The sequence below is a fragment of the Salvia hispanica genome, chromosome 5 (genome assembly GCF_029641045.1).
Source record: "Salvia hispanica isolate PSC_SH4W2 chromosome 5, Shi_PSC_v1, whole genome shotgun sequence".
NCBI classification, from domain to species: Eukaryota; Viridiplantae; Streptophyta; class Magnoliopsida; order Lamiales; family Lamiaceae; genus Salvia; species Salvia hispanica.
Window position 1 is genome coordinate 29,153,000 of NC_142696.1, and position 19,831 is coordinate 29,172,830.

The 19,831-nt window shown below is 35.7% G+C and overlaps 1 long non-coding RNA gene across 1 annotated transcript; it reads left to right on the plus strand.

The window, feature by feature from the left end:
• Window positions 1-4,030: 4,030 nt before the first annotated feature.
• On the plus strand, window positions 4,031-4,881 carry LOC125198044 (uncharacterized). Its single transcript, XR_007172340.2, has 2 exons — window positions 4,031-4,071; window positions 4,639-4,881. It is a non-coding gene; the product is annotated as an uncharacterized LOC125198044 (long non-coding RNA).
• The last annotated feature ends 14,950 nt before the right edge of the window (window positions 4,882-19,831 follow it).

Here is a 19,831-nt window from a genome sequence, read left to right on the forward strand (position 1 = left end):
GGAAGTCCGGCGACTGCCAGGGGTCATGCAGCGGCCCGCCGCCGAAGGTACCGAGACTCTGGACTCCAAAGCTGCGACCGCCGGAGAAGATGCGGCGGCCCGCCGGGAAAAGTGGCGAATCCGATTTGACCTAGATTTGGGCCCAAGATTTACCATATTTTGAAGATCTTTTCCTTCTACAATGAGGAATGACTTTCCCCTATAAATATGACCTCAAGCTTCATCAAATTAGAGCTTCTTTTTGCAACATAAATTCCCAGAGATAAAAAGCTAGAGTATGTCATTGTGCAAGGAGTTGAAGAAGGATTTCAAGAACATCAAGAACGACAAGGATTCAACCTACGGGTTTTATTTGCTTTAGTTTTATGTTCAAATTGTCTTCACTTCAATCTATGTGTTTAGCTTATTTCATTATGTGCAACTAAACTCATAGGATTCTAGGGATGTGTTAGTAACGACATTGGTTATACAATTCCAGTTTTCTATTTAATATCCGTTTTGTTTTTACTTTGTTTCTTCCATAAGTTAATCCCGATGATGCATGATTGAGTGACACAATCATGTATGATTTAATATAACTTGCTTCATAACTATGAGAGAGTTCTAGCGAGTTAGGTCCACTTAGCAGACGCTACAATTAGCTTCCTTTAGAACGACACTGTTAATTGAGAGTGAGGACTTTTTAAGGGTCTTAGGAGCTTTTTAGAGTTACGTGTTAGCTTTTTGGAGAACGACACAGTTAGCTCCCTCCGTCCCATTAAATATGCAACATTTGCTTTTCGGCACGAGATTTTATGTAGTGTTGTTTTGTGAGTTAATGAAAAGAGAGTAAAGTAAGAGAAAAGAAAAAGTAGAGAGAGTATTGTTTCCATTTTTAGAAACGTGTCATTTTTAATGGGACAGACTGAAAAGGAAAACGTTGCATTTTTAATGGGAAAGAGGGAGTATTTTTTAATACTCATATATGTATTTATGGGGATGTATCATTTTCAACTTGCAAATATTGTTCAAAATCGAAACACTTGTTATCCATTGGATATTGTGATCTAACGGTTAGATTAATGCCACGTGTCATCTAATAATATAGATTATTAGTCTAATAATGCAACTTAGCTAATAATGTACTATGTTAGTAAAATAATGTAGCATTTTAGTCTAATAATGTAGCTTGGCTAATAATATAGCATCTTAGTCTAATAGTGTAGCTTATCACAACCATTCAATCCAAGGATCCAAGGGTTTCATACGTTTGATGCTTAACACTATATATGTATAGACTATATATTTGTATATCTCCATATCTGCTAATACAACCTCTCAACCCTTTTTCCCCATCATTTGGCGACTCTCTCTGTCCCATATCAATAGTGATGCATAGAAGGTTGAATCTACTATATTATATATGTAGACATTTATAATTTTATTAGTAATACTCTTTTAAAATATAAATATATAATAGATAAACTGCTTTAAAATAAAGAATACTTTTCAATTGCTTCGTAATAGTGTTTAATGCAGTTGTTGCAGTACAGTCTTGCATGATAAATAGAACCATTCCCCATAGCGAGGACTGAGGAAGCACTGTCTCTACATATCCGTAATTTCCTTCCTGTGTGCATGCATCAACTTACTTAATTGCATAATTTTTTTTTTATCTAATATGCAATCAGAAGAATGTAAATGTTGTAAAGAATCTCTAAGCAGAATGTATCCTCAAGGCTTATTATTTTTAGATCCTCATATTCATCAAGAGCCTTTTTGATAATTTTTCTAACATTTTGTTTGGTAATATTAATCCTTGCATCTTGCTATTATATTGTGACACCCCGAAATTTCGTTCCTTTCTTTCGAGATAAATCGGAATTAGTAGCTTAATTAATTTCTTTAGCCGCGTGGATTGTAATTTTGGACTATCGTGTGATCTCGACCTTTGAATACTAGGTATTTTATTTTGGGAATGATCGAATTTAAATAGTTGTACTAAGCTCTAAGAAGCTCAAGAATCTAGGATTTACTAGCAACTAAAAAATGGAGATGAGAATTTATACTTTACAAAAGCTATCCTACATAGAGAGCTACAAAGAGGCAAAGAAACAAATGCCATGATCTCCATAAATCCTTGAGGATTCTCTCCACACCCATCTCGGTTCCATACCCACTCCATGCCAAGAGAAATCAACCTACAGCCTCCTAGGGACAGCAAGGAAGTTGTCCTCCATCTGCCACATCAAGATAAAAATGGGTTAGAATGCATTCTTCAAAAAAAAAAATAAAGTTAGAGTGCAATTACTAGAACAAGTTAAAAGGAATGACTAAGCTGCCAGCTTCTACTTCATCAATTTGGAATAGAAACAGAGAGAGAAAGATAAAAGGAGCTTAGCTTGATACACCAAAGTAGAAGGATCAGATTCAGTCTGGATTCCTCCCCAGGGATTACACCAAGTTGGTAAGAAAGGCATAAACACCAAGCTCGAAAGTGAGTTAGGACACAGCCCCAAAATAGAAGCTCCACTCCCCAAAATCTTCCACAAGAAGCCAAGGAATTGGCCTATAAATACAGCCATCGCCCCATCCTCTCCTCACACTCTTTCGGCCCCCAAGTTTCTCAGGCGTGGAGTGCGACGGGCGGAGGGAGAAACGGACGGCAGCAAGAGGGAAAAACGAGGATTCACCAAACTGAGGTAAAAACCTCACAACCCCATACTTTGCATCATAATAGGATATCATGTTGGACAAGAACTTAGGGTCATAGAAGTGGTATCAGTTTTTGCATGGCATGAACTTAGAAGAACCTAGAAATTGTCACCTTTGATCACCCCAAGTAATGAAAGCAATAATCGATCGAGAACTCCGAAAAGTTAAGTAATAATTAAAGGGAAAAAAAGGGGAAAGGGACTTAGCTTTTAGGCCTTCGGTGACGGAGGACTCGACGCATAGAGCTGATGTCGGGCGCTGGCAGCAGCGATGGAGGCCGACGGCGGAGGAGGCGCTGCCGGAGCAGCAGTGTGAGACGGAGACAGCGTTGACGCCGTCAAAGGAAGGTCGAGAGTGGGCCAGAGTCGCTGCTCTTCGGAGAACTCAACGGAAAGAACAAAGCGGCGTGAAAGCCACGTGCACCCCTGCACGGCGGCTCCGCCTTGAGGACCGGCTGACCGATCGACGCAGCGGGACGAGGGCGGCGAGACCGCGAGCACCGAGGCGACGCCTCAGCCCCACGGGTGAATTCGCTCCGCCATGACTCCACCGCCAAAGAGAAGAGGTCAGTGCGGTGACCGAGAGTTGAGATGGAGGAGACGAAGCCGGCGAATCTCCGGCGAGCCAATTGTACGGCGAATCGCCGAGAAAAGAAGAGGGAAGAAGCCGCTGTTGTGTTTTCTAAATTAGGGATTTAAGAATGTGAAATTAGGGAGAAAGTCACGATGGGGGAAAGTGAGGAAGTGGGTCATTGCTTTGGGCCTAAGGCAAAGAAAGTTGATGGACCAGTTTAATTATTGGGCTAAGTCCCATTTGAATTAATTAAGAGTGATTTTTATGATGGGCTACTTTAAGTTGGGCCAGTAAGTAATCCATGATTTGGGCCAAGAATTAATTATGAGAGGCTGGGATTAATTTAAGATTTGATTTGGAGCTTGATGAATTAATTCCCGAATAGTTTATTAAAATTTCGAAGACGGAAAATATTAAAGTTGGAGAAGTGAATGGGCCGACCGGCGTCGCCCCGCGACGCCATGGGCGGTCTTAAGAAAATTAAAAGAAAAGATTAAGAAAGGATTTTTCCAAGAATCCATATTAAATGCTCAAGTATTTGTTTTCAAGAAAATAGAATTTCTCCGGACTTAGCAAAGTGAATAATTAAGTTTTACAGATTAGTGAAGCCGAGGTAGGACTAAGAAAATCATGTAAGACAAGACTAAGGATGTAGGTGCTATACCATAGGGTACATGCATTCCTTCTAAGGAGAAATAGTTCAAGTACTAATTAGCGTGCTACGCTATTTATTTTCAAAGGATAAATTGTTCGAGGGCAAGTGAGGTCAAAGCGAGTAATCGAATTGAAGAATAAGCATACCAGGTGGGCTTTCTTTATCCAGCACACTAGTGTGGATATAAATCAAATACATGCGAAATTATGAAAAATCATCTTTTCTCAAAATGGAGCTATGATTCTTTTCAAATTGTTGTCATGCCATAGATGTTTTGTTTTTTTTTTATGAATGTCATGGAATGGATTGTCATTGGATTGTCATGGAATGGATTGTCATTGGATTGTCATGGAATGATGGGTGACCGTTGGAGCGACACTTGACTGGAATGAATGATGAATGATGAATGATGAATGATGAATGATGAACGATGAACGATGAATGATGAATGATGAACGATGAACGATGAATGATGAACGATGAACGATGAATGATGAATGATGAACGATGAATGATGAGTGAGGATTTATGAAAGAACCTAGTCTACAGTCAAACTTTTAGCTCACAAAAGAACTTAGTAAGCTCAGGCCTTTTAAGAAAATCCCCCGTGCGATACTGTAGATGGATGACAACTATATATAATGTATGTTTTGTTTTCGGCACGTGTCCACTAAGTACTCCTGTACTCAGCCCTGCATGTATTTATAAATGTGCAGGTTGAACGTCAAGAGGATGGAGTGATGATCGGAGTCGATGTTATCAAGTTGATCTCCCAACGATTCGTGTCTTCACACACGAAGTCGTTTAGTAAGGACTTATTCCGCTGCTCTTTTGTGAAGTGAGAATTGTAGAACCTCACCATCAACTCTGATTTAGTTGAGGAGATGTTTATTCTGTTTTCCAGACCATGTAATGAAATACTTGGCCTCTTGATATAAAATGACTTGGCCTTTGTGAAATTCTCAAGTTCTAGCCCTTTTTATTTCCCGCTTCTTTAATCCCTCTTATTAGTCGCGGTTTTCCTCGCTTTCGCTATCCTTAGCAAAGTGCGGTTGTGACATATATAGTTATTATTATAAAACATTTGTCTACTATGTGTTGGTGTACCATTTGTATAGATCATGTACTTCTTTACAGTCATAATTCAGGAGCACATTGGAGACATTAAAATATGTTCCAATCTTGTTTTCACCTGCATTTAGTCATACAAATATTAGAATACAAAATGTAAAGTATCTATAATATATAATATTAAAATATATGTTACTGAACAAATTAAATAATTACCTTTAAACATGTTGACCTTGCGGAATCTCACAATTATGATTGGAATTATTTCATTGTTAATAGTCTCCATTTGATTTAAATAATAGTCTACATGGTCTCCGCACAACATGTCTTACTTTTCCATTATCTGCAACTCTAGGAGTTTAGAGTTTCCTTGTGTCACCACATTTCCAATATCCACCACAACACCAATTATATATGTGACAATAAATAAATTAAATTTCTATAAATTTTTAACAAAAATCATTAAAGAAAAAAGAAATCCTACCAAACAGTGACTCCCTATCAATTCTTTTTTATCTCTGTCACCTCATTGAAAGTTTTGAACTGGAAGACATGTTCTACGAATTTTAAGTCTTCCACTTCAAGAACTTGAGTTTTTGGGTTCATAAATAGACGATTTTTATTTGTAGTGATTATGATTGTTACACGGTTTTATTCACAAAGAAATTATGAATACATAAAACTTTGTTTTCTTTGATTTGGTCCTTGAATTTATGCATTATATAACGTGGAAAACTTGCATAAATCTGAGTCCCCTACAATAAAAATAATTTAAAATTGTATTAAACTTTCTGCATATTGATAATTAAAACTATAAATTTAGATGCATACCTCTTGATCTTCAAGAACACAATTTGGTGAGCTAATATTTAATTTGTTGTTTGATCCAGACACTTCATATGCTCTAACACATCGAGCTTTGATTAACCACTTGGAAGTGTATGCATGGTTGAAGATCTTTTAGCAACCTGAAGAAAGCAGCCATTTATGAAACTTGGAATCTGAAATGGTGAGTGCATTTATCTCTTCCTTGTGTTCTATTTATAGAGGAATTTGAGTGTTTTGGCTCTTGCTTTAAAATTTGAATTTATTTTATAATATTTTTTTTGTGATTAATATTCACATGTACCTGATAGTAAATATATCATTTGGATAATTGAACTAATTTTTTTTAATGTATTCATGTCGAATAGCCATTAGTTTTTTATATGTTTTTGGTTTTGTTGCAACCTGTGACCTTGTTATTATTCATCATGCAAAAGTTAGTTAAGGTGTGGACATGCCAGCTTAAGAGTTAACACACTGCAGTCATGTTTCTTTAGATTTATTTTAAATACTGATATTAGTCAATCAAAACCAGATTTCAATATACTTAATAAGTTATTATCTGTCAATATATTCTTGTGTAATAAGCACTTGTTCTAGAAATGTTCTTGGTTTTGCTGCAACATGTGGCATTGTTATTATTTGTTATGCAGATGTTACTTAAGGTGTGTGTGCATGTCAACTTAAGAGTTAACACTTTGCACTCAAGTTTCTTTAGATTTTCTTAAATACTGATATTAGTTAATCAAAGGTAGATTTCAATAAGCTTATGAAGTTATTACATTAGCACTTTGTTATTAATCATCATCTAATGTATGCTCAAGATGTTAATATTCATGTTTTGATTTTCCAGTGAGCATTCTGATTGTATGGGAATTTGTTTGGTCCATGTTATTCAATAGCCCTTCATATTGTTTTCTTGTAGGGTTTGTAATGACCAGTGAATTTTTCATGAACGGTTAAAGACAAAAAGTGCAGAAGATGTCTTATCTTAGACAGATAAAGGAATGTGAAATATAACCCTTGTAACACCCTTTACTCGGTTAGAACTAACCGAGTAAAGGGTGTTACAAGTTTGGTATCAGAGCCCAGGTTAGGTGATTCTCGGGCTTTAGTTGAGTCTTTAATATGTATAGAAGCATGCCATATAGGTTTGAAATCTCTGTGACTTGACACAGCTGCCATGTTAATCAGGATTGAGATGTCAGGTGAAGAAGCCTCTAGTCCTTTACAGGTTTCTTCTGAGTCAGAGTCTGAGGAGGTTCCTTTAGCCGACGCTGCTGCTCCTATGGCGGGGCAAGATGATATATTACGCACTATGGCGACTGCAATGCAACAGATTGCTAGGAATGTGCCACCAAGTCAATCTTCAATCGTTAAACAAATGCATGAATATCACGCTGAGGACTTCAGAGGTAGACTAGATGATAATCCAACTAAGGCTGAGTACTGGTTGGAACAGTTAGAGCGAATATTTGGCTGCATAACTTGTACACCAGATGAAAAGTTATAGGGTGCAACGACACTTTTGAAAGAAGAGGCTCACAGGTGGTGGGCCAGTGTGGCTCGTGCTACTCTTCCCGAAATGTTAACATGGGATTTCTTTTTGAATAAATTTCGTGAGTGCTATGTTGGGGAACAATACTTAGAAGACCGACGACAAGAATTTCTACAGTTAGTTCAAGGTAGAAGGTCCGTTCAACAGTACGAGATTGAGTTCCGACGTCTTTCACGATATGCACCAGAGATAAATTATTCAGATGCTGATATGTGTCGGAAGTTTAGAAGGGGCCTGAGGAGTATTATCCAAGCTGGACTAGTAGGATTGGAGACATCAGATTTGACAAAGTTATCACATGCTGCCCGGACTCTTGAACAACTTAAAGTTACTGAGAAAGTTGAAGAGGGCTCTTTGAATCAAGAGAAACGACCTGCAGAATCATCTCACTCAGCTTCTCGATTCTCGGGGAAAAGATTCAGAGACTTCAGAGGTAACAGGAGTTCAGCGCCTAGTCGATTCCAAGGCCAAAGACCCAGCCAAATGTCAGAGTTTAGGCCTAGGCAACAGGCAACTTCAATGGCTAGTACTGGAGGATCAGGATCAGACAGAGTACCGATGTGCCAACATTGTGGAAGACCTCACCCCGGTGAATGTCGAAAACTTCTGGGGACGTGTTTCTTATGTGGATCTAAGGATCATTACTATAGAAATTGTCCGAGAGGGCAGAATATTCCAGAAGCTTCTGAGACTAGATCAGCGCCAGGGGTGCAACAAGGCCGGGGAATAGGTAGGGGTTTTGGAGCAGCACGAGGACAGAGGGCAACATCTTAGCCCATTCAGAGACCAGCACCGAGAGCTCCTTCACGTGCCTATGCTATGCGGACTCGCGACGACTCCGACGCTCCTGATGTCATATTGGGTACTTTTACATTATTTGATGTGCCTGTTACTGCTTTCAGGACTCGTTATGGCCATTATGAATTCAAAGTTATGCCTTTTGGGTTGACGAATGCCCCAGCTGCTTTTATGGATTTGATGAATCGGGTTTTTCAACCATACCTTGATCAGTTTGTAATTGTGTTTATTGATGATATACTTGTGTATTCTAAAACCAGGGATGATCATGAAAGGCATTTGAGAACAGTCTTGCAAATATTGAGAGATAAGCAATTGTATGCAAAGCTTAGTAAGTGTGAATTTTGGCTGACAGAAGTTGCTTTTCTGGGTCATACTATATCAGCAGAGGGAATTCGAGTGGACCCGAAGAAGATTGAAGCTGTTGTGGGATGGAAGTCTCCGAAAAATGTTTCAGAGGTTCGTAGTTTTCTTGGGTTAGCAGGCTATTATCGCAGATTTGTGAAGGGTTTTTCTATTATAGCAAAGCCAATAACTACTTTACTTCAGAAGAATGTGCCCTTTAACTGGAGCGATGAATGTCAGGTAAGTTTTGATAAACTAAAGGTAATTTTGACAGAGGCACCTGTACTAATTCAACCTGAATCGGGAAAGGAGTACACTGTATTTAGTGATGCATCGCATAATGGTTTAGGTTATGTATTGATGCAAGAAGGTAAGGTAGTAGCTTATGCTTCCCGGCAATTGAAAACACATGAGAGAAATTATCCCACACATGATCTAGAATTGGCAGCCGTTGTATTTGCCTTGAAGATTTGGAGACACTACTTATACGGTGAAAGATGTTATATCTACACAGATCACAAGAGTCTTAAGTATCTACTTACACAAAAAGAACTCAATTTGAGGCAGAGAAGATGGGTAGAGTTACTTAAAGATTATGATTGTGTGATTGATTATCATCCAGGGAAGGCCAATGTTGTGGCAGATGCACTTAGCAGGAAATCAATTGCAGCTTTGAGAGCGATGAATGCACGGCTAGAGGTATCAGATGATGGAAATCTTGTGGCAGAACTTAGAGTGAGATCGACACTGATTCAGCGGGTTAAAGATTCTCAAAAGAATGATGATAAAGTGAAGATTAAGTTTGATCAGATCTCTCAAGGGAAGACACATGGATTCGATCAAAGTCCCGAGGGATACTTATATTTCAAAAGAAGATTGTATGTGCCAGATGATAAAGAGTTGAAGAACGATATACTCCAGGAAGCGCACAACAGTTTATACTCTATGCATCCCGGAGGAAATAAAATGTATCGTGACTTGAGGGAATTCTATTGGTGGCATGGTATGAAGAGAGATATTACAGAATATGTGGCAAGGTGCTTAACATGTCAACAAGTCAAAGCTGAACATCAAGTTCCGTCAGGTTTATTACAGCCAATCACTGTACCAGAATGGAAGTGGGATCGAATCACGATGGATTTTGTTGTAGGATTGCCCTTATCACCTCGGAAGAAAGATTCAGTTTGGGTGATTGTTGATCGATTGACCAAATCAGCTCATTTTCTTGCGGTAAGAACTGATTATTCATTAGAGAAGTTAGCTGAACTTTATATTAGTGAAATTGTGAGATTACATGGAGTACCTAGCTCGATTATATCTGACAGAGATCCACGATTCACTTCGAGATTCTGGAATAAATTTCAAGAAGCTTTGGGTTCTCGACTACACCTTAGTACAGCTTTTCACCCACAGACAGATGGTCAATCGGAACGAGTAATACAGATTTTAGAAGACATGTTGAGAAGTTGCGTCATCATCTTTGAAGGTAGTTGGGAAAAATACTTGCCGTTGGTGGAATTTGCATATAACTAACAGTTACCATTCTAGTATTCAGATGGCTCCGTACGAAGCATTGTATGGCCGTAAATGTCGGACAACGTTATGTTGGACAGAGCTGAGCGAGAATAAGATAGTGGGTCCTGAAATTATACAAGAGACAGAAGAAAAAGTCAGATTGATACGAAATCGACTGAAAGAAGCATCAGACAGACATAAATCTTATGCGGATTTGAAGAGGAAAGACATTGAATTTTGTGTCGGTGACAAAGTGTTTTTGAAAGTATCTCCGTGGAAGAAAGTACTGCGATTTGGCAAGAAAGGAAAGCTGAGTCCGAGATTTATTGGCCCTTATGAGATTTTAGAACGTGTTGGTCCAGTGGCATACCGACTTGCGTTACCACCTGATCTAGAAAAGATACATAATGTGTTCCATGTTTCAATGTTGAGGAGGTACAGATCAGATCCTTCTCATGTTATCCGGGTTGAATCGATTGAAATACAACCAGACTTGACATACGAGGAAGAACCAGTACAGATTTTAGCGAGAGAAGTCAAAGAGCTCAGAAATAAAAGAATAGCACTTGTTAAAGTACTGTGGCGAAGTCATAAAATAGAAGAAGCTACATGGGAGCCTGAAGATACGATGAGACAGCAGTACCCTTACCTATTTGATTCAGGTATCAATTTCGGGGACGAAATTTCCTAAGTGGGGGAGAGTTGTAATATCCCAGCATTAGAAGAAATAGAAAATTAGAAATTTTATAGTTAATAGTTTTATATGTATGTGTTGGGGTTAGAATAGAAGAGATAAATATAGGATTTTTATAATTTTAGAAAAAAAGATGGAGATAAAGAAAAAGAAGAAATAAAAAGAATGGAAGGATTGATGAGTAATAGGGTTATACGTGCCTTGTTTAGGAAATTAGAAAAAAAAAATATAAGAAAAAGGAAAAGAATTAAGAATTAAGAATTAGAAAATAGATGAAACTCATCCTTCTCAGCTATCTCTCTCAACGTAAACTTCTCCCCTCTCTGTAAAAATTCGACAGCCTCTCTACTTCTCCGATCAGCCACCGTGATAGTTCCAATCACTCCTCCGTGAAGCATGTAGTACCCTCCACCAATCCAAGCTTTCAATTCCTCCTATTTCCTCTTAATTTTGGAGCTCAAGTTGAAAACCACCTCCACTTAGCTTTGCAAATTAGTTAAAATTAGAGGTTAGACTTCTCCATAACCTCCTTAATCTTGTTTCTAAGCATAGTAGTGATGTTAATTTGATGTGATTCTTGTTGAGGGAGTCAAAATTAGGGTTCTTGAATTTGGGGGGTTTTGTTATTTTGATGCTTGATATTGATTTTGTGTTGATGCATTTGAAACTATACTTTTATTTTAGAATCAGGAAATGAACTTTTAGAGTAATGTTTTTGATAGCCAATAAGTACACTGATTAAACAGTAGGTTTCTAGGCTTATTTGACAGATCAAAAGAATTTATTTTCGGCTCATATTTTACCAGAAGTTGCTCTTAGATGTCTTCTACGTTGTCACCAAAATTCAGCCTAAACCGAGTTCATATGGATTTATTATGAATTTTCTAAAAGGACTGCCCTGTTTCTGGCGGGTTCTTAAAAAGTATTCATATATCCTAAACGAAAAGGAATTTCAAGCTAAAAATTAATCCTCATAAACCTGACTGTTATATGTTTCTTTTGCAATTGGTTTCATTGATTTTGGACTTATGAGTCGAGCGGAATGATTTTTCAAAGTTAGTGCTCTCTGCCGTAAACAGTAACTGATAGTAGGGAAAGTGATTTTTGTTAATTTTATTTGAGTAATCTATTGGTGCGAGATGATTATGAATTTGGGATGTACTTAAAATGATGTGAGTTGAATGAAATAGTATAGAAAGTGAAATAGGTAAAGGTGATTATTTGATTTTACTTGTGTTATTTATAAATTGTATATATGATTGTTTGAAAATTAGGTGAACCGAGTGCGAGCTCAAGTGATAGGGGAAAGGGGCCGATGCAGGGTTAAGTAAACAAGTAGAAGAGTTTTGTTGGCGTGTACAGGTAGTGTACGCGTGTTCTAGAGTTTAATCTCTTTAACTTCGAGACATATTGCTACGTTTTCATATGTTTTATCTGCTTGTGCAATAGAGATTATATATGATTGTGTGGACGGTATAACTCAATGACATAAACGAGACATGGAAAGGTAAGATGTGAGAATTATGTTTTGAAATTGTGAATTGGTGTGATATATGATATGCAAAGTGATTTAAATAGCTATACGTGTTGAATAATGTGAAAGCTATCTGGACTAGTTGTTATGCCCCATTGCTTGAGTGAATCACAGGGTATAGTTGGCATGCCATAGGACAGCAGTACTGCACACATGTTTGATGCCTTATGATAGGCTATACGAAAGATATATAGCATCTGATAGTATCTCACCCAGATGCCTTATAATAGGCTATACGAAAGATGTACAACATCTGATAGTATCTCACCCAGATGTGGATATGACAGAGGCCCTCATCGGGTTGCTTATAGTGTCCGTGTACCCGTGTCCATCGCTAAGCATAATTTGGGAGCTGAATGTGATATGAATGTGATATTTGATTGAGAAATGATGTTTTATGCATTGGATATCTAAATAGTTTTCTTAAAGCATATGTTGTGGATTGATGAAAGAATTTGACAGCTGAAATGATGATATGCTATGTTTGTGCCATATGGTTTTGAATTACAGGTGGTAATTGGTTGTTATTGAAAGTATCATGTGACTAATATATGGTGTTTGTGGCATAGTTGATCTAAATAGTTCGGGAGATATTATATAAATTGTTGGTAAACTATAGGGGTTTATGAACATGAAAAATGAATAAGTATTGAGTAGCATTCCAAGTGATAATTTGATTTTTGTGTAAGTGATATCGATTGAAGTCTTTCGAGATTGATTTCTGGAATGCGTTTACACTACGAGCTTGTTGAAGCTCACCCCCCCCCCTTTTCTTCTCCCTCTTGCAGAGTATAGTAGCGAGTGGACTCGCTTGTTGGCAGCTGCACGTGTCGAGTCACTACCCCCTTTTTGCTGGTACAGTTGGAGTTTTCACGTGGCATGCTTAGGCTAACTTTTGATTGTATATAGTTGGTTTGGAGGTGTAAGGTTACGTAGCCTTCTTTTGCTAAAAGGGTTGTAAATAAGTATCAAACCGGCTAATGTTACTTTTGTCATGTAGAGTAGAAAATGATTGTTTTGACATGTTTAGTTACTTATATAATAATGTTGTATGTTGGGTGTGTGTAGGAAAAAAAAAAAAAAAAAAAAGTTTTGCAGGTTAAATAGGCTTCATCGATCGTACCAGAATGTGACACCACTTACTTGGTTAAAACTAACCGAGTAAAGGGTGTTACAACCCTGGTTTGTTTCATGTTATTCTTACCAGGCAAGATAATTAGTGGATATTTATTCGTTAGTGTTAGAGAACTGTTGAATATTCATTTTGTGCCTTGAAATGATCAAATTGAAAGTTCCCATGTGATCTGACACAACCTATCTTGCCATAAAATGAGAAATGTTTGGAATCAGATTTGTTATTACATGTCTCATGAATTAGTATGTTGTATGGTTAGCAAGAATTTTATGAAGATTGGCGGCAAAAAGTGAATAGCCATAACTGTTGCTTTACTTATTTATAGATAAATACTAATATTAGTCAATTAAAGGTAGATTTCAATTAGCTTATGAAGTTATTATATTTGCACTTTGTTATTACTCATTACCCAATGTATCCTTAAGATGTTAATATTCAAGTTTTAATTTGCCATTGGGGACTCTGATTGTGTTGGGATTTGTTTGGTCCTTGTTATTCAGTAATCTTGTAGGGATTGTAATGACCAGTGAATTTTTCATGAACGGTTAGAGGCAAAAAGTACAGAAGATGTCTTATCTTAGACAAATAAAGGAATGTGAAATATAACCTCAGTTTGTTTCATGTTATTCTAACCAAGCAAAATAATCGGTGGATATTTATTTGTTAGTGTTAGAGAACCGTTGAATATTCATTTTTTGCCTTGAAATGATCAAATTGAAAGTTCCCATGTGATCTGACACAGCCTATCTTGCCATAAAATGAGAAATGTTTGGAATCAGATTTGTTATTACATGTCTCATGAATTAGTATGTTGTATGGATAACAAGAATTTATGAAGTTTGACAGAAAAAATTGAATAGCCAAAACTGTGGCTTTATATATTTATCGATTATAGATTTATAAAATAATTTCACACTTATGTTATATATGTATGCATTTAGCAGCTTAGTGATAGCTAGCAACTGAATTGGTACGTACTCTCGTTGACTACAAAAAACTGAGATTTAATCCATCACTAAAACTCAAAAATCTATCGGTGGTCTTGATTACTGACGGATGAACGTTGTTAGTAAAAATTATGTTGGTAAAATATTTACTAACTAATAACGCTTGTCCGTAAATTTTACGGATGGATTACTGACGACAATTCTTACGGTGAAATGTTGTCCGAAAACTTACGACAGTAAAAATAAATAAACCTCTACCAATTATGCATAAATCAATGTCATTCCTAAATGCGTTATATAGTTTGAAATTCAAGTAGAAGCAATGCGTTATATAGTTTGAAATTCAAGTAGAAGCATAGGTTGTCGATGCTCTTAATCTTAATATTCAGGAATCACCTATACTATAATATAGAGCAAACCGCCAATTATGGTCTTAAACATATGATGAAAATACGAATTTGGCCCAAAACATTCTTTTTGAATAACATGTCCATAAAAACATAAAAAAATAAAATGTCGCCAAAGTAGTCCTTTTTTGAGGATTCCGTAAAAAAACTAACGGTCAACGGTAATTGCACAATGACATGATCGTTAGTTTTTTGACAGAACCATTAAAAAAGGACCACTCCGACAAGCTTTTTATTTGTTATGGACCTGTTTTTCAAAGAGTGAATGTTTTGGACCAAATTCGTATTTTGGTCATATGTTTAGGACCAAAAATGATATTTACTCTACAATGTAGTAGTATGTATTTCTTATTTTGTTCGTTCACAATTAGATGTCATATTTCATCATTTTAGAATGTCTATTTAACAACTTATTTCACTTTTGGAAATGAATTCATACTCAACTAACTCATTTCACTCTTATTTTATATAAAATTAAATAAAATAGGATTCATATTCTACTATTTAATTTTCTTTAATCTTTAAAATTAATGTAAAAGTGAGATATTTATTACTTCATCCGTCCCACAAAAATAAGAACACTATCCTTTTTCGTTCGTGTCATAAAAATATCACATTTCCATTTATGGAAAGTTCTTCCAAACTCGTTACCCATATACATCAAGTATAACTTATACCACTAGGGTCCACCAACAAACACTAATAATAATGTACACTTATAATACATAACTCATACATATTGTTTCACCTTTAATTCTTATTAGTACAAAGAGTTTGAAGTTTATATAAATCGTACAAAAAGTTTCATTAGTGTTTCAATTTAGTACATTCCGTTATACATGTTTAAACGGTGTTAACTTTTGGTTATGTGAAGTACAAAATGTTTCATCATTGTTTCACGTTGGTACAAAAAGTTTGATGATTGTTTCATATTGGTACAAAAAATTTCATCATTGCAGCAAAAAAGGCGATTTCGTCGCCTTGGTGGCCCCCACACTCCGGCCCGACATCATGTGAGGGGGTTAAATCAAGGTACTAAGTAGCCCGTTAAGGGGGAGGCCTTAACCCCACTGGCTGCCAGAAGCCCATCTTCCAAGGCCCCACACTTGTGCCTAAAAAATTTCATCATTGCTTTATGGTTTGTGCATCCCATAAGTAAAAAGTTAGCGTCGTTAAACACATATTACGGAATGTACTAAGTTGAAACACGAATGAAACTTTTTGTATAATTTATATAAACTTCAGATTTTTTATGTTAATATGAAATAAAGGTGAAATATTTTGTAAGAGTTATGTATTTAACCATTAGGGACATGATCATTTGCTAACTAATTGTTAATCCCAAATTAAGACTTCATCATAACCGTCCATTCTTCTAACCCATGGGCTTGATTTAGCCTAGATTTGGGATATTTTTTTCCTTTTATTAGTATAAATAATACTCCTTCCGTCTCACGTTACTTGAGTCACTTCTTTTTCGCACTCGTTTTGAAAAAATAATAATAAATAGTTAAAGTGGATAAAGTAAAGTAAGAAAGAGAATAATATAGTTAAGAGAAAAAGAAGCGACTCAAATAACGTGGGACGGAGGGAGTATGAAAAGGGTATTTTAGTCCATCCAAATTGTTTTGCATACCAATACTCTAATTTACGCTCAGATTTCTTTTCCTAAAATCTCTCATCTCTAAAATATATCTTCTCTTCTCTTCTTCATATCATCAAATCAGTTTTCAAATCAAGGAGATTTCTTTCCAAATTCATATTTTCTGAATAACGCGATTATAAATTGGAGGAATTGATTCTCGTTGTTCAATATCTGCCGATCTCATCAAATTCAGTCTTCACGTATCGCAATTTTCTTCTTTTTGAAGCTATTTTGCTTGTCAATTTCCGCCGAGCTCATCAACCTATCACGATTGTCTCCTTTTCGAAGATATTTTACTTGTCTTTGTTCAATAATGGCAGGTATGTGTTAATAATTGTGCTTTTATGTTTTTATTTTGAATCATTCGATATGCATCTTCTCAATTTTTGTATTTGAAGTTTGTGTTTTTATTCGAGCTGTTGTTTCATATATTCGTTAGTATTTTATGTAATTTTTTGATTATGATGTTCATGTTCCGATACATGTTTATGTTATTAGTAGTTTTTTCATTGATTAGTACTCCCTCCGTTCCACAGTAATAGAGACGTTTCGTTTTGAGCTCTTGTTTTGAAAAAATGATACTCCCTCCGTCCCATAAAAGATGGCACACTTTCCTTTTTAGTTTGTCCCACTAAAGATGTCACATTTCCCTTTTTGGAAAAAGTTCTCTCTCACATGAATATAAAAATTATATTTTCTCTCTCCATTTAACACACAAAACAAAACCTCCTAAAATCTCGTGCCATTTTCAAAGTATGCCAACTTCTCTGGGACGGAGGGAGTAATAAATAGTTAAAGTGGAGAAAGAGTAAAGTAAGAGAGAGAATAATGTAGTGAAGAGTCTTATCTACAATATTCTCTCTCTTACTTTACTTTTTCACCACTTTAACTATTTATTATTATTTTTTCAAAATGAGTGCTCAAAACGAAACGCATCTGTTACTGTGGAACGGAGGGAGTAAGTACTAGTTTTAGTGTTTTTTGTCACAGTTTGTTTGAAGATTATTCTATCAATTTTATTCGTATGTTGTTTCCTATGTTTTTTGTTCTTATTCTCTGTTTCTTAGTTTTAATTTGTATGTTTTATGTTGTGTGTTGATATTTTCAAATGTAATTTATTAATGTTCTGTTCTTTATTATTGATTTTTGTAACCTGGTATGGAGACGTACAAGGGACAAAAGATCAAAGATTGGCAAATAGAGGATCGAAGACTCTGAGAATCAATTAGAGGATCGAAGACTCTGAGAATCTTACGTGCCAAATATTGCACAACTCTAGTGACGTCTGACAGAATGCAACAAATTTGCCAAGGTTGATGTGGAAGAACTTATTGCAAATTGGAAAAAACAGTAGGAGTTTTGGAGGATTATAAATAAACTTCTTTTGTGACTATTGCCATTGAATATTTTTGTATGTAGAATTACTATTGGCATTACCTATATCATTTTGGACATGTTATGTGAGTATTCCTTTTGTCAGTATTGAGAAGTATCGTAACTCATCTACAAAATATTAAGAAGTACTCCTTCTGTCCCATAAAAGTTGAGACAAAACTTTTGGGCATGGAGGTTAAGAATTTATATTCAATAAATAGGAGAGATGAAAAAAGTAGGAAAGATAAGAGAGAGTAAAGTAAATGATGGAATAGAAAAAGAGTGATTAGATGTTTTGTCTTTTGTTAATAAAGGAAATGACTCAACTTTGTTGGGACGGACTAAAAAGGGATACGACTCAACTTTTTTGGGACGGAGGGAGACATGATTTGGTATTGTTTCAATGTTGTGTTGATATTATTTTGTTATTCACAGCTATATGAGGATGTGTATAGGCCAATTATGAATTCCAAATAGTAATGTTGAGAAATTATACACGAATTATTGAGAATTTTAAATAGTAATGTTGAGAAATTATACACGAATTTTTGAGAATTCCAAATAGTAATATTGAGAAATTATACATGAATTATTGAGAATTCCAAATAGTAATGCTGGGAAATTATACACAAATTATTAAGAATTCCAAATAGTAATGTTGAGAAATTATATACGAACTATTGAGAATTCCAAATAGTAATATTGAGAATGGTTGTCTTCTTTATGTTCAATGTTTGTCTCCTCCTCGTCTTTTTCTTTCTCCGCCTTTATAGTTTGTTTCTTCATCTTCTGTTTTCCTGCCTTCTCTTTCTGTTTTCCCACATTTTCCTTCCGTTTTTCTGACTTCTTTCCACGTTCTGCTTTTTCCGTTTTTTCTGAAGAATCGCCATCAACTCCCTTTGTTATCTTCCTGTTTCTGTTATGCTGCTTTTGCCTTTTTAACCTTTTTATCAAAAGACCTTAAGTTCTCATAAGTGGCGGCGGATCCAGGATTTTTCATTTGGGGTTACAGTAAATAATTGTACCCCTTTGACGATAAACATAAACCATGATAATTAATTTAGAAACAAACTTATGTCAAGTACTACAATCATTCTAACATGTTGTTGAATTCACAAATATCAACATATAGCATATATTTAGCTAAGACATCATCAACACATATCTAACCCAATACCACTATATAGCTTACCTAATACCAATATATAGCTTACCCAATATTCATTATCCATATTTGTATTAGATATAGTAAACAAAAACTTTCTAATATTAACATAACTTCTAAATAATTCATCAGAAAATGAAGATTTATATTCTCATATGTTGTCAAATCAGAAATCAAACTAACAACAAATAACTATAGAAGCTTATAAACATATTTCACCAAAATCTGAACCCTAATTCTTTGTTGAAATCAGAATCTCAAACTGCAATGCAAAAAAATCAGAAATCGGTAAATCAAATTGAAAATACCTTTCGATTCTGCAGGAGCATTTTCGATTGAAACCATTGCAATTTTTTTGAAGTTGTTCACTGCAAAATAAATGTATTAGTTTCGCTTCTGTTGAAATTTTAGCAAGTTTAAATTTCATATTTACCGTCGTTTTTCTTCAAATTTGTAAATCTGCCCTAGGTCGAGCTTTTCTTCAGAGAAAAAGGGGAGTTTTCGAGCTGTTCTTCTGTGTTTGAGTGAGAGATATGTGTTTTGGAGTAGTGAATCTGGTTTTGAACGGCTACGAGATTGAGAGAGAAAATGGAGTGAGTAGTGTGGTTGTTGAAGGTGGAGTGAGGGGTTTGAGAAATGAAATTGAAACCTGCGCGCTTAATTTTATGTAAATTGTTTATTTTACCCTTTCGTTGAGATTGTTAATTCAGTGTATTGATATTTTTTTTATTCAATCTCAGCCTTTGATCTTCATATCAAAGGTCCACATTCAGTCTCAATTTGGGATTAAGATGATAAATTCAACAGAAGAAGACCTCTTTTCCATATATTGAAGAACCATTATATGTATGGAAATACTTCAATTTATGGAAAGTATGTAATTAGTTGGGTAAGCC